Genomic DNA, 14,662 nt, shown 5'->3' with positions numbered 1-14,662 from the left:
GCCAGTTGTGAGCTGTGTGACGGGTGAGCCACTGAAATTCTCTGTGCCTCAGATACCTCATCTGTAAAATGGGGATTAAAACTGTGAGCCCCCTGTGGGACAACCTGATCACCTTGTAACCTCCCCAGTGCTTAGAACAGTGCTTTGCACATAGTAAGTGCTTAATAAATGCCATCATCATCATTATTATTATGAATGAAGGAGACATTCCAGTGAACCCAGCTTCTATCAGTCCCGAAACAGCCACTCTGTCCCTCTCCATTCATTCATTCATTCAATCGTATTTATTTAGTGCTTACTGTGTTCAGAGCACCGTACTAAGCGCTTGGGAAGTACAAGTTGGCTCTCCACCTCCACTTCTCCCGTCAGAGCTGCAGCGTGCCTCTTTTCGATCCCTCAGAGGGCCAGCAACACCAATGTAACCCCTTCCAGAGCCCTTATGGAGGGGGATTGTGAGGCTCATATGTGTGTTGGAGGCAGCAAGGGCTCTCCACGTCTTACTGAAAACAGATAGATGAGTGTGGCATGGTGATGAGTCTGGGGACAGGGAACAATACTGATTTTGCTTATTCAAAACCATTCTCTCTATCCCTTGGTCTCTCTGATGATGATGGCATTTGTTAAGCACTTACTATATGCCAAGCGTTCATTCATTCAATCGCATTGAGCGCTTACTGTGTGCAGAACACTGTTCTAAGCACTGGGGTAGATAGAAGACAATCAGGTTGTCCCACGTGGGGCTCACAGTCTTAATCCCCATTTTACTGATGAGGGAACTGAGGCGCAGAGAATTTCAATGTCTCGCCCAAGGTCACACAGCAGACAAGTGGCTGAGCCGGGATTAGAACCCACATCCTTTAAGTCCCAAGCCCATGCTCTTTCTTCTAAGCCACGCTGCTTCCCTTTCCAAGTGCTTAGAACAGTGCTCTGCATACAGTAAGTGCTCAATAAATACAATTGAATGAAATACTATACCTTGCGTAGACTTGATCACTGCTCACAAGGAGTTTACACTCTAATGGGAGATTACTGGTTCCAGAAACCCCAAATAGGTCACCCTGCTGGACAATTAAGCTGTAGCTCATAGAGAAAATACAATGAAGGGAATGGGAAGCACTGTTTCCTAGTGGATAGAGCACGGGCCTTGGAATCAGAAGGACCAGGTTTCTAAAACCAGCACTGCCACTTCTCCCCTGTGTGACTTCAATCAAGTCACTTCATTTTTCTGTCCCTTAGTTACCTCTTCTCTAACTCGCTGCTCGCTACCCTCCTACTACAAGCCCACCTGGACACTTCGCTCCTCTAATGCAAACCTTCTCGCTGTGCCTCCATCTCTTCTATCTCACCTCTGACCCTTTACCCACATCCTGCCTCTGGCCTGGATTGCCCTTCCTCCTCAGATCCGACAAACAATGACTATCCCCTGCTTCAAAGCCTTATTGAAGGCCCGTCTCCTCCAAGAGGCCTTCTCTGACTAAGCCCCCCTTTCCTCTTCTTCCACTCCCTTCTGCATCGCCCTGACTAGCTCCCTCTGTTCATTCCCCCTCCCAGCCCCACAACACTTAGGTCCATATCTCAAGTTTATTTTTATTTATATTAATGTCTGTCTCCCATCATCTAGACTGTAAGCTCGTTGTAGGCAGGGACTGTGTCTGTTTATCGTTGTATCGTACTCTCCCAAGCACTTAGTACAATGCTCTGCACACAGTAAGCTCCCAAGCACTTAGTACAATGCTCTGCACACAGTAAGCACACAATAAGTACTACTGAATGAATAAATGAACAAATAAAATGGGGATTAAGACTGTGAGCACCGTATGGAACCTAGATGGCACCTAAGCGCTTTAAGTTGTAACCACCCCAATGCGTAGAACAGTGCCTGGCACATAGTAAGCACTTACCAAATAAATACCATTAAAAATGGAAATGGTGTATTTGGGTGCCTGTGGATATTCTTAATAATAATGGTGGTATTTGTTAAACACCACTTTGTGCTGGAGAAGTATCTCTGTCCCTAGCCCTAATCGTAAACTTAACAAATTTTCTTTTCAAATTTGGTTGACTGGAACTCTACTTTCCAATCTCAGTGTGCCAAGCATTCACCATTTGGACCTTTGATGAGTGTAATTTGAATTGTGGTAATTTGGTGCAAAAATTCCTGAAATGACAAATATCCATTGTTTTTATCGCTATGAAGGGGATTATGCTGACCTTAAAATAAGAGAAGCACTGTGATCTAGTGGAAAGAGCAAAAAACTGGAAATTAGAAGACCAGGATCTTAGTTCTAGATTCCCAGGCCCTGGCCTGTTGTGTGTCCTTGGGAAAGTCAGGTAACCTGGGCTTCAGTTTCTTCATCTGTAAAATGGAGATAAAAATATCTCTCCCTAATGGAGATGATGTTGTGAGGACAAAAGAAGATAATCTGTGCCAAGGTGCTATAGAGGACTAAAGCACAATATGTACTATTTTCTACATGGGTCATATTGTTTTCTTCAGCTTATCAAAGGATACAGACTGCATGTATACTTGTAAACAGTAAATTCAAATGCGGTAATGACCATAACCATTATGGTCATCATATCAATTTTGGTCTTAGTGGATAGAGCGTGGGTTTGGGAGTCTGAAGACCTGGGTTCTAAGAATAATAATAATAATGGCATTTATTAAGCACTTACTATGTGCAAAGCACTGTTCTAAGTACTGGGGAGGTTACAAGGTGATCAGGTTGTCCCACAGGGGGCTCACAGTCTTAATCCCTATTTTACAGATGAGGGAACTGAGGCCCAGAGAAGTGAAGTGACTCACCCAAAGTCACACAGCTGACAATTGGTGGAGCCGGGATTTGAACCCATGACCTCTGACTCCAAAGCCCTGGCTCCTTCCACTGAGCCACGCTGCTTCGAATCCCGGCTCGTCCGCTTGTCTGCTGTGTGACCTGGGACAAGTCATTCAACTTCTCTGGGCCTCAGTTCCCTGAGCTGTAAAATGGGGATTAAAAATGTGCACCCCATGTGGGACAGGGACTGTGTCCAACCTGCTTCATTTATATCTACTCCGATGCTTGGAACAGTGCTTAGCACATAGTAAGGTCTTAACAAGTACCATAATTATTCTTTTATTTATTATTATGATTAATTCTGCAATACCACAATGGAAGGAAAACACTTAAACCTGTTCATTAATGATACTGGGAGCGATTATCAGAAAAATCTTGGACTCTAATGGCAATTCCTATTGTGAAAGACCTATTATAGACAATTTTCCTGAAAGGAAATGTTGAGGAAAATTTTAAAACAATGACACCAGCACTTTTACTGTGAAATGTTTCAACTAATCTGTCTTTCAGTCAGCTTCCTGCTTAGATTTCAAAGCCTGTAGAGTCGTAGAACGTGTTGGGAGTCACTTACTTTCTCCTTTATCACTTCCCATTATCGTTATGTAGGAAAATGAGACTGAGCTTTGTTCCCAATTAGCTATCTTTGGCAGTGCACTGGGAAATGAAGTTTCACTGGGAGACAGCACAAGAAAAATGCATCAGTGATTCTGAGTTGGAGCAGCAGTTTGCTCTGTGTTAATTGCAATAGTTATGATCTAGCCAGCCCCATTATTACAGCCTAATGATCATTAACTTCTGTTTCCCACCCTGATATCTGTATCTTCCTTTTAAAAATACTTTGTTATTTAGCTTACATTCTTCTTAACTGATTTCAATCGGTATGTCACAAAAACCTCTTTTGAACAAACTACAAAACCTGGACCTATTTAAATAGTATAATAACAGGACAGAAAGATAGGGTGTCTTTGTTCTTAAGGGTTATTCGAAGGATTAATGTCATTCACTCCGCTCCTCAAACATCTCCTATCAACCTTCGCACGACGCAAAAACTCCACGCTCTCGGCTTCAAGGTTCTCCATCCCCTCGCCCCCTCCTACCTCACCTCCCTTCTCTCCTTCTCCAGGAGAACTGAGGCCCAGAGAAGTTGAATGACTTGCCCATAGTCACACAGCCGATGTGGCAGTGTCGGAATTAGAACCCATGACCTCTGACTCCCAGCCTGGGCGATATCTACTAAGCCATGCTGCTTCTCTAATAGGGTACCCCAACTGATGGTGGCCTTGGGTGTTGTGAGAGGAGGCTTTCTGGAAGTAATTTGCCCATAGTGAAGGAGCACAGGAGTGTATTAAGAGCAATCAATCATATTTATTGAGCAGTTACTGTCGCAGGAGTGTATGAAGAGCAATCAATAATATTTATTGAGCAGTTACTGTGAGCAGAGCACTGTACTAAGCTCTTGGGAGAGTGACATATAGCAGAGTTCATTCAATCGTATTTATTGAGAGCTTACTGTGTGCAAAACACTGTACCAAGGGCTTGGGAGAGTACAGTGTAACAACAAACAGACACATTCCTGCCCACAGTGAGCTCACAGTCCAGAGGGGGAGACAGACATCATTATGAATAAATAAATAGAGAGATAAATAAATGACAGATTTATACAGATGTATGCATATGTGCTGTAGGGAGTTGATAGGAACATTCCTTGTCCAGAAGAGGGCCCTCAGGACCTCAAAAGTGCTTAGTACAGTGCTTGGGGGAGTAACGCTTAATACAGTGCTCTGCACACAGTAAGCGCTCAATAAGTACGATTGAATGAATGAATAGTAAAACAGAATTAAGAGGCAAGTTCCCTGTCCATACCAGTGGCTGCCTATCAACCTTTGCATGAAGCCAAAACTCCTCACTCTCGACTTCAAAGCTGTCCATCCCCTTGCCCCCTCCTACTTCACCTCCCTTCTGTTCTTCTCCAGCCCAACCCGCACCCTCCGCTCCTCTGCTGCCGCTAACCTCCTCACTGGGCCTCGTTCTCGCCTGTCCCGCCATCGACCCCCGGCCCACGTCCTTCCCCTGGCCTGGAATGCCCTCCCTCCGCACATCCGCCAAGCTAGCTCTCTTCCTCCCTTCAAAGCCCGACTGAGAGCTCACCTCCTCCAGGAGGCCTTCTCACACTGAGCCCCCCTTTTCCCTCTCCTCTTCCCCACCCCCCCCGCCCTACCTTCTTCCCCTCCCCACAGCACTTGTATATATTTGTACAGATTTATTACTCTATTTTACTTGTACATACTTACTATTCTATTTATTTTGTTAATGATGTGCATATAGCTTTAATTTTCTTTGTTCTGACTATTTTGACACGTGTCTCCATGTTTTATTTTGTTGTCTGTCTCCCCCTTCTAGACTGTGAGCCCGTTGTTGGGTAGGGACCGTCTCTATATGTTGCCGACTTGTACTTCCCAAGCACTTAGTACAGTGCTCTGCACACAGTAAGCGCTCAGTAAATACGATTGAAAGAATTAATGAATGAGATGGATAGAGCATGGGCTGGGGAGTCGAAAGGTCATGGGTTCTGATTCTGGCTCCGCCACTTTTCTGGTGTGTGACCTTGGGCAAGTCGCTTCAGTTTCTCTGAGCTTCAGTTCCCTCATTGGTAAAATGGGGATTGAGACTGTGAGTCCCACATGGGACAGGGACTGTGGCCAAACCGATTCGCTTGTGTCCACTCCAGCGCTTACTACACTGACTGGCACATAGTAAGTACTTAACAGATACCATAGCTATCATTATTTGTAGTCATTAAAGTATCAAAAATAACAAAGAGCATACCGGATGTGGAAGTTCTAATGTGACAGTCATTTTGAGTGATAGCGTGATAGCACTTGTCTGCTGTGTGACTTTCGGCAAGTCACATCACCTCTCTGTGCCTCAATTCACTCATCTGTACAATGGGGATTAAGACTGTGAGCCCCCCCGTGGGACAACCTGATCACCTTGTAACCTCCCCAGCGCTTAGAACAGTGCTGGCCACATAGTGAGAGTGTAACAGATACCATCATTATTATTACAAGCTAATCGTGTCGGACACAATCTCTGCCCCACGTGGGGCTCACGCCCTTAATCCCATTTTACAGATGAGGGAACTGAGGCCCAGGGCAGTAAAAGTGACTTGCCCAAGGTCACATAGCAGACAGGTGGCAAACCAGGGTTAAAACTCACAAGGAACTACAACAGACTGGGGTGCCACTAGTAAAAATGGATTTAGCATGGCCTAGTGGAAAGCGCTCAGGCCTGGGTTTCAGAGGACCTGAGACCTGATGCCTGGACTTCTGGGCTTCAGTTTCCTCATCTGCAAAATGTGGAATCAATCCTGTTCTCCCTCCTGCTTAGATTGTGAGTCCCATGAGATTCTCTGTCCAACCTGATTATCTTGTATCTTGTCCAGTGCTGAGTAAAGTTCTTGATACATAAGTACTTAGGTGGCCTAGTGGATCTAGCGTGAACCTGGGAGTCAGAAGGACCGGGTTTCTAATCCCGGCTTCATCACTCGTCTGCTGGGTGACTTTGGGCAAACTACATCTCTTCTCTGTGCCTCAGTTCACTCATCTGTAAAATGGGGATTAAGACTGTGGGGCAGGGACTGTGTCCAACCTGATTACCTTGTACCTGATTATCTTGTAGGTGCAAGATGCTTAGAACAAATGCCTCAATTAATCAACAAATACCACAGTGAACAAGTACTATTATTATTTACTAAAAATAAATAGTAGAAATAAATAAATAAGAATAAATAGTAGAAGATTCGAAGCTCATATTTCAGGGATAGAGCTTTCCCGCTGGTCGTCTCCTATTCGTGGCGAGTTGACTCGTCTTATTATTACAGTTAACTCGCTGTTATTATCTCAACGGCGATGGATGAGAACCTGAAATATTTGTATGTCTATCTTAACGGTTTTTCAGTGGCAAGTGGATTAATGCTCTACTGCAGGTGGGAAAGACATCTCGCCAAAGGGCCCAGCTCAGATTGATCTACAGGGGGTTTATTGCATAAAGGCCTGATTGGATTAAGAATTAGCTGTGGATTCCTAGCTTTTGACCTCCAGGTCATTTCTTGTAGGGAAACCTGAGTTTATAATCATTGTAAATTGTAAGAGTCTGAGAGATAGGCTGGGACTTCTCCCCTGCTTCAAAGCCCTACTGAAGGCACGCTTCCTCCAAGAGGCCTTCCCAGACTAAGCCCCACTTTTCCTCAACTCCCAATCCCTTCTGCATCCCCCTGACTCACCCCTTTTGTCTCCCCCCTTTTCCCTATCCCACAGCTCTGAATATATATACATATATATTGAATGTATATATATTCAATCGTATTTATTGAGCACTTACTGTGTGCAGAGCATTGTACTAAATGCCTGGAAAGTACAGTTCAGCAACAGATAGGGACAATCCCTGCCCAACAACGAGTTTACAATCTAGAAGGGGGAGACAGACAACAAAACAGAACAAGTAGACAGGCAACAGTAGCATCAAAATAGATAAATAGAATTATAGATATATACACATCATTAATAAAATAAATAGAAGGGGGAGACAGACAACAAAACAAAACAAGTAGACAGGCAACAATAGCATCAAAATAGATAAATAGAATTATAGATATATACACATCATTAATAAAATAAATAGAAGGGGGAGACAGACAACAAAACAAGTAGACAGGCAACAATAGCATCAAAATAGATAAATAGAATTATAGATATATGCACATCATTAATAAAATGAATAGAATAAAAAATATGTACAAATATGCACAAGTGCTGTGGGGTGGGAAGGAGGTAGAGCAGAGGGAAAGGAGTTGGGGTGATGGGGAGGGGAGGAGGAGCAGAGGAAAAGGGGGGCTTAGTCAGAAATTACATCTATAATTTCATTTATTTATATTGATGCCTGTTTACTGGTATTGATTTCTGTCTCTCCCCTCTGGACTGTGAGCTCGTTGTGGGCAGGGATTGTCTCTCTTTATTGCTGTATCATACTTTCCAAGCACTTGGTATAGTGCTCTGCACACAGTAAGCATTCAATAAATACGACTGAATGAAATAATGGATGAATGAATTGGGGAAACCAGTCCCAGTTCTGAGAGAGATGTTTAAACCTCCCCTCCACCCCCAAAAAGTAAATGAAACTGCTGGCATCTAACCGAGCTAGCTCAGCTAAATTCCAGGAAGCAAACTGGCATGAAAGCTAAATAACCCTCTCACCCCAGAGACATTCTCTCTGGACAGCTATAATAGACATTCTGTTATATTAACCCCCGCTATTTGTGTAATGCTTTTCTCTGAGCAATTTAGAGCACTTTTCAGGCAGATAATGTAGCTAATAAAGTCTCCTTCCACTCCTGTGAGAAAAATGCATTTTGAGTGACAGTCCACGAGCAGTGCGTTCATTTTCTTTTAATTTGAAATAGTAAAATATGTGAAATTCCTTTGATAGCATGGCACTCAGAAACAGAACTGGGTAAGCGACTTCTCTTTGTAGAAGCTGAGATTATCAGTACGTTGGACTAGTAATGAGAGCTCTCTTGAAAGAAGGAGAAAAGGAGGTCCGTGACTCCATACTTGATGCCTTCAGAGTGCTCTTGAGAGTATGTGAAATTGTATTTGAGGAAAATATTAGTGAGATAAAAAGTGCAGGCTACCAGACTACCTTCTGATAAGCACTGCAAACATTACGATGCCTTATGAAACCTGTTTTGGCCAAACTTTCCAGTGATTTGATTTCGCTGCAAGGAAGGCCTGCATCTATATGTTGAAACTAATCTGGCAGTCCCATCAAATTACAGGGACAGGAGTAGTAATGGAGGACAAAAGCAGAAATTATGGCAATAAATTATGGTATTCATTGAGTGCTTGCTGTGTGCAGAGCACTGTACTAAGCGCTTGGGAGAGGGGATAGTGAGGCAGGAACTGGGGACAGGCAGCCAATTTGCTGAAAGACCTGGTATTAGGAGAGAGAATTGGCTCAGAACAGTGCCTTGCACATAGTAAGCGCTTAACAAATGCCATCATTATTGGATCTGCCTTTAGCATACCATATAGTGTTCAGCTACGCAGATAATTCATTCAATCATATTTATTGAGCACTTAGTGTGTGCGAAACACCGTACTAAACTCTTGGGAAGTACAAGTTGGCAACATATAGAGACGGTCCCTACCCAACAACGGGCTCACAGTCTAGAAGGGGGAGACAGACAACAAAAACAAAACATGTGGACAGGTGTCAAGTCGTCAGAACAAATAGAATTAAAGCTAGATGCACATCATTAACAAAATAAATAGAATACTAAATATGTACAAGTAAACTTAATAGAGTAAAGAATGAACAATGTAGTCATACTGTCTTGGTGAGCTCATAAAATCCTTGTTTAAGTTACATGTGAAGCCACTGGACTACCTAAGTGGCAATGCCTGACCACTTCCAGTTGATTTGTTTAGTTATCCTGTCTCCCACTCAGTGTGTGTCTTGGACCTGACTATGTCTTGAGGGAGAACAATCCCCTAAGACTCGGGATGGGCTGCCTTTATTGTCAGGATATGATCTTAATAAAAATAACATATAATGTACCAGGCACTGTACTGAGCGCTGGGGCAGATACAAGCGAATGGGATTGGACACAGTCCTTGTCCCGCGTGAGCCTCGTGGTCTTAATCCCCATTTTATAATAATAATAATGGCATTTATTAAGTGCTTACTGTGTGCAAAGCACTGTTCTAAGCACTGGGGAGGTTGTCCCACGGGAGCTCACAGTCTTAGTCCCCATTTCACAGATGAGGGAACTGAGGCCCAGAGAAGTTAAGTGACTTGCCCAAAGTCACACAGCTGACAAGTGGCGGAGCTGGGATTTGAACCCACAACCTCTGACTCCAAAGCTCTTTCCACTGTACGCATGAGGTAAAGCAAAATGAAGTGACTTGCCCGAGGCCACATAGCAGATAGGCGGAGACGGGATTAGAACCCGTGTCCTTCTGATTTCCAGGCTCCTGCTGTAGCTACTACACCACGCTGCTTCCCCAAGGTCTGAAAAATCCCTTCGGCAGCATTATCAAGAAGTAAAATGGAGTAGATTCAATCCAGTTTCTTGTCTTAATCCCAGAGTCACTCCTTCCAGCCTTCCTGGATGACACCCTCAGAGAAATTCAGAGTGTATAAATCCTGATAGACAAAGCAGATATTTGAGCTAAGACATCTTGGTGGGAGAGCCAAATTTACCACATAATTCCTCAAATGTCCATTTTGCTTATGTAGTAAAGTTGCCTAGAAATCTGCACCTACCAGAGGAAACATAAAGGAGAGATTATATAGCAGTAGTAGAAACTGGCATTGATGTGACAGAACACATCAATGAGCATTTGTAAGTTTTAGGCTCCTTAAGGGATAGAGAAATGCCTATCAGGTAAATGCAAATAGAGTTTTACATGGATCGCAACGACGGAAGATAGACTGTTCCTTCTGCTGAATTTCGAAAACATTTGCTTCATCCCAAATGTAAATAATCACCAATTAGGTCCTTGAAATGAATGTAAAATTAATGCTGTGTCATTTGCAAATTAAGCCATTTTTAAATTATTGTCAAATATTCTGTAAACAGACATGGATTTTTAATATTCCTGCAAACTATCACAAGACGTGTGAGATTGAAATGTAATCCCTAGAATAATGATTGGCAAGAAGCATCCATTTTTATTCTTTTTTTAATAAATGAATAAAGTGTTAGGAAAGATAGCCTGGGAATTCTTAATTAAATTTAAGAAAATTTCACCCAGAGGCAGATATTAAAGTTATTAAAATGCTTTTCAATTTTTTTTCTTCCTGATCATCAATGCAGAAAAGCTCCTGAGACAACAAATTTAAATATCCAATCTACAATTCCCTCAGTCCTAAGCCACAATCTATTAAAATATTTAAAACTCAATCTTCTGCATATATATATTACAATTCAACATCACTCCCTGGGTTTAACCACACTTCCCATGAAAGAAATCACTGAGCCTGAGAGAGTAGATTTGATATTTAAATCTCAGCTTACTTCCCTATTTTTAGCAGTATCATAACATTAAGTGATACTAACCTCTTCTAGCAGAAATATAAAAAGCAGAATAGGAAGATTTCACTAAAACATTTCTTATGAAATTCATAACGTTGGTTAGTAAGGTACAAGTGGAATGGTGGAGAAGCAAGAGAATAGAACCGGTCATATTTTGGGACGGAGACATAAGATGGTAATTGTTTTGAGCCTAAAGATAAAAATCTATGTTAAGCACATACTATGTGCAAGCCTTGTAGTGGATCAGATCTAAAAAAAAAAATTTGCTTTACAACTTTTGTCATTTTTATGTCTAAAATACAATGCTTTCCTTTTGTGCCAAGAGATCAGTGTAAAATGAAATGTTAAAACACAAAGAAATCAGCATTAATGTCTACTCAAGTAGAGACCATTTTAACTGACTTCATTGTAAAGTAGGTAATGCTCTCTTCTGTCAAGTCTTGTGGACTAAATAATATTCAGTGTTTTCAATATTTTGCAAAGTTTATGAGCTGCACAGCAGTGTTATTTAAATAGTCACTGAATGGCAACAACAGAATGTCAATTTAGTCTCTCTTTACTGTCATTGTTTTTTTACCATGTTAATAAAAATTTTAACAGTGATAAATATTGAGGGCACTTGCCATCACGTGTTAAACGTTAATTATAATAATGTTCTTTTAATGTCCAGGAGAGGGCCTATAACATTAGATAATGAAAGGAAAATATTTTTATTTAAGGAATGATTTTCGCATGTTAAGTTCAATATCCAGTCTTTCCCCAACCTCAAAACATTTCTGAATCATAAGCTGTTCATACTCATGGTATTTGTTAAGCCTCTACTATGTGTCAAGTATTGTTCGACGCCCTACACTGTGAGCTCACCCTCTAGAATGTAAGCTCCTTGTGGGCAGGGAACATGTCTACCAACTCTGTTATACTGTACTCTCCCAAGCACATAGTACAGCACAAAGTAAGCATTCAATAAATATGATTGATCAGTTGATTAATTGGGGTAGATACAAGACCATCAGATTGCACACAGTCCCTGTCCCACATGGGGCTCACAGAAGAGAGAATAGGTATTTAATAAAAGAAAGCACATGACCCTGAAAGCACTATATTTACTTCAGAGTTACTCAACTCTATGCTAGAACAATTGATAATCAATAGAATAATTACTTTCCTAATCTAGTGGTTGTTCCACATAATCACATATCACACTTTACAGCCCAAAGCAGTTCTTTATAATGAAAGTCCTAATAAATATGTTCCCCTTCTGCTTCCAGGTGCTCCAAGTCTACATTAAGCAAAATATATAGCCATTCATATCGAAGTTTTAAATGGCTGTCGGAATCTAAAACACATTAAATACCGTGTTTAAGGAAATTTCTTTTTCTGTATTAAGGGATTTACAGATTTTTAAACTCCTTCCACCTCCATCTTTTGAAAAAATGAATGAATTTATTCATTGTAACGTTCCTGTTGATTGCTTTAAAATCAATATTTCTAAAAATTCCGCCTCCTCCCAAAAGCCTTCCCTGATTTATTTCCCAAACCCAGAGCCATATCAACCAATCAGCCACCTCTACCACTTGCACACTTATTCATAACATCTTCCATCGTGTGTAAATATGTACAATCAATTGCGCAGGCAATTTATATATTTTGATCACTCCATTTTGTAACTACTTTTGTCAATGTCCACCATTACAGTGTAAGCTCGTATAGGCAATGTGTAGGAAATGTGTTGTGTGCTTCTGTGGTACTTTTCCAAATACGTATGGTTAGTTCAGGGCTTCACAACTCCTAGAAGATCAATAAATCCCTTCAGTACTATTACTAACACAATACTTTTTACAACAGGAGAAAAACAAATGTCATCTTTCTTCTGCAATGAGACATCAGTCTTTAATGAGCTGGCCATTTCCTTGGGCACAGAGCCCCCAGTTGATGATTGTGATGATGATGATATGTATTGAATACTAATAATGTGCCAAGCATAGTCTAGTTCCAAGATAATGAACTGGGACACACTGCTCCGTATAGGGCTTATAGTCTAAGAGGGAGGAAGACCAGGTATCCTATTCCCTATTCCCAGGTATCCTATATCCTATTATGTTGCCAATTTGTACTTCCCAAGCGCTTAGTACAGTGTTCTGCACACAGTAAGCACTCAATAAATACGATTGAATGAATAAATGAATATTCCCAATTTACAGAGGAGGAAACTGAGTTACAATGAAGTGAAGTGACTTGCCCCAAGTCACATAGCAGACAAGAAGCAGGAAGGGACTAGAATCCAGGACTTCCTTCCTTAATCCTGTGCTTTCTGCACGAAGCTGTGCTTCATTGATTCTGTCAATCAATTGTATTTATTCATTCAATTGTATTTGTTAAGTGCTTACTGTGTACAGGGTGCTGTACTAAGAGCTTGGGAAATGATAATAATGATAATCATAACTTTGGTATTTGTGAAGTGCTTACTCTGTGCCAGGCACTGTACTAAGCACTGGGGTAGATACAAATCAGTTGGGTAGGACACAATACCTGTCCCATGTGGGGCTGTCTTAAATCCGATTTTGCAGATGAGGTGATTGAGGCACAGAGGAGATAAGCGACCTGCCCATGGTCACAGAGCTGAGTGGCAGAGTCATGTTCTCCATCTCCAGCCCTGAACTTTCTCCCTCTCTCCCTTTCTCCTGCTTTCAGGACATCTCTCTTTGGATGTCTTCCTGTCACCTCAAACTTAACATATCCAAAACAGAGCTGCTTATCTTCCCACCAAAACCTTGTCCTCCCCCTGACTTTCCCATCACTGGAAATGACTTTCCCATCTTACCTGTCTCACAAGCCAGTAACTTTGGTATTATCCTTGACTCCCCTCTGTCATTCCACCTACATATTCAATCCATCACTAAATCCCATCTGTCCCACTTTCACAACATCACTGAAATCCATGCTTTCTTCTCCATCCAAACTGCTACCATGTTAATTAAATCACGCATCCTATCCTGCCTGGATTACTGCCTCAGCCTCCTTGCTGACCTCCCAGCCTCCTGTCTCTCCCCGCTCCGCTCACTCTGCTGCCCAGATCATTTTTCTATAAAGACATTCAGGATGTGTGAACCCATTCCACAAAAAACTCTAGTGGTTGCCCATCCACATCAAACAAAAACTCCTCATCATTGACTTTGAAGCAATCCACCATCTTGCCCCCTCCAACCTCACCTCACTTCTCTCTTTCTACTACCCAGCCCACACATTTCACTCCTCTAGCGTGAATATTCTCGCCGGGCTTCAATCTTGCCTATCTCTCTACCAAAGCACCACCCCCAGCCCACATTCTGCCTCTGGCCTGGAATGCCCTCCCTCTTCAAATGGGACAGGCAATTACTCTCCCCTGCTTCAAAGCCTTATTGAAGGCACATCTCCTCCACCTTTCCTCATCTCCCACTCTGCATTGCCTTGACTTGCTCTGTTTGCTCTTCTCCCCTCCCAGCCCCACAGCGCTTACATATATATCTGTCATTTTATTTATTTGTATTGATGTCTGACTCCCCCCAGCCCCCAGACTCACTGTGGACAGGGAATGCATCCGTTTATTCTTGCATTGTACTCTCCCATGTGCTTAGAACAATGTTCCACACACAGTAAGCACTCAGTAAATATGATAGAATGAATGAATGAACATAGATCCTTATGACTCCCAGACATGGTCTCTCCAATTGTATTATGCTGTCAAGTCATC

The sequence above is a fragment of the Tachyglossus aculeatus genome, chromosome X1, assembly GCF_015852505.1.
Source record: "Tachyglossus aculeatus isolate mTacAcu1 chromosome X1, mTacAcu1.pri, whole genome shotgun sequence".
Lineage (NCBI taxonomy): Eukaryota > Metazoa > Chordata > Mammalia > Monotremata > Tachyglossidae > Tachyglossus > Tachyglossus aculeatus.
Note: the sequence above shows the minus strand (reverse complement) of the source record.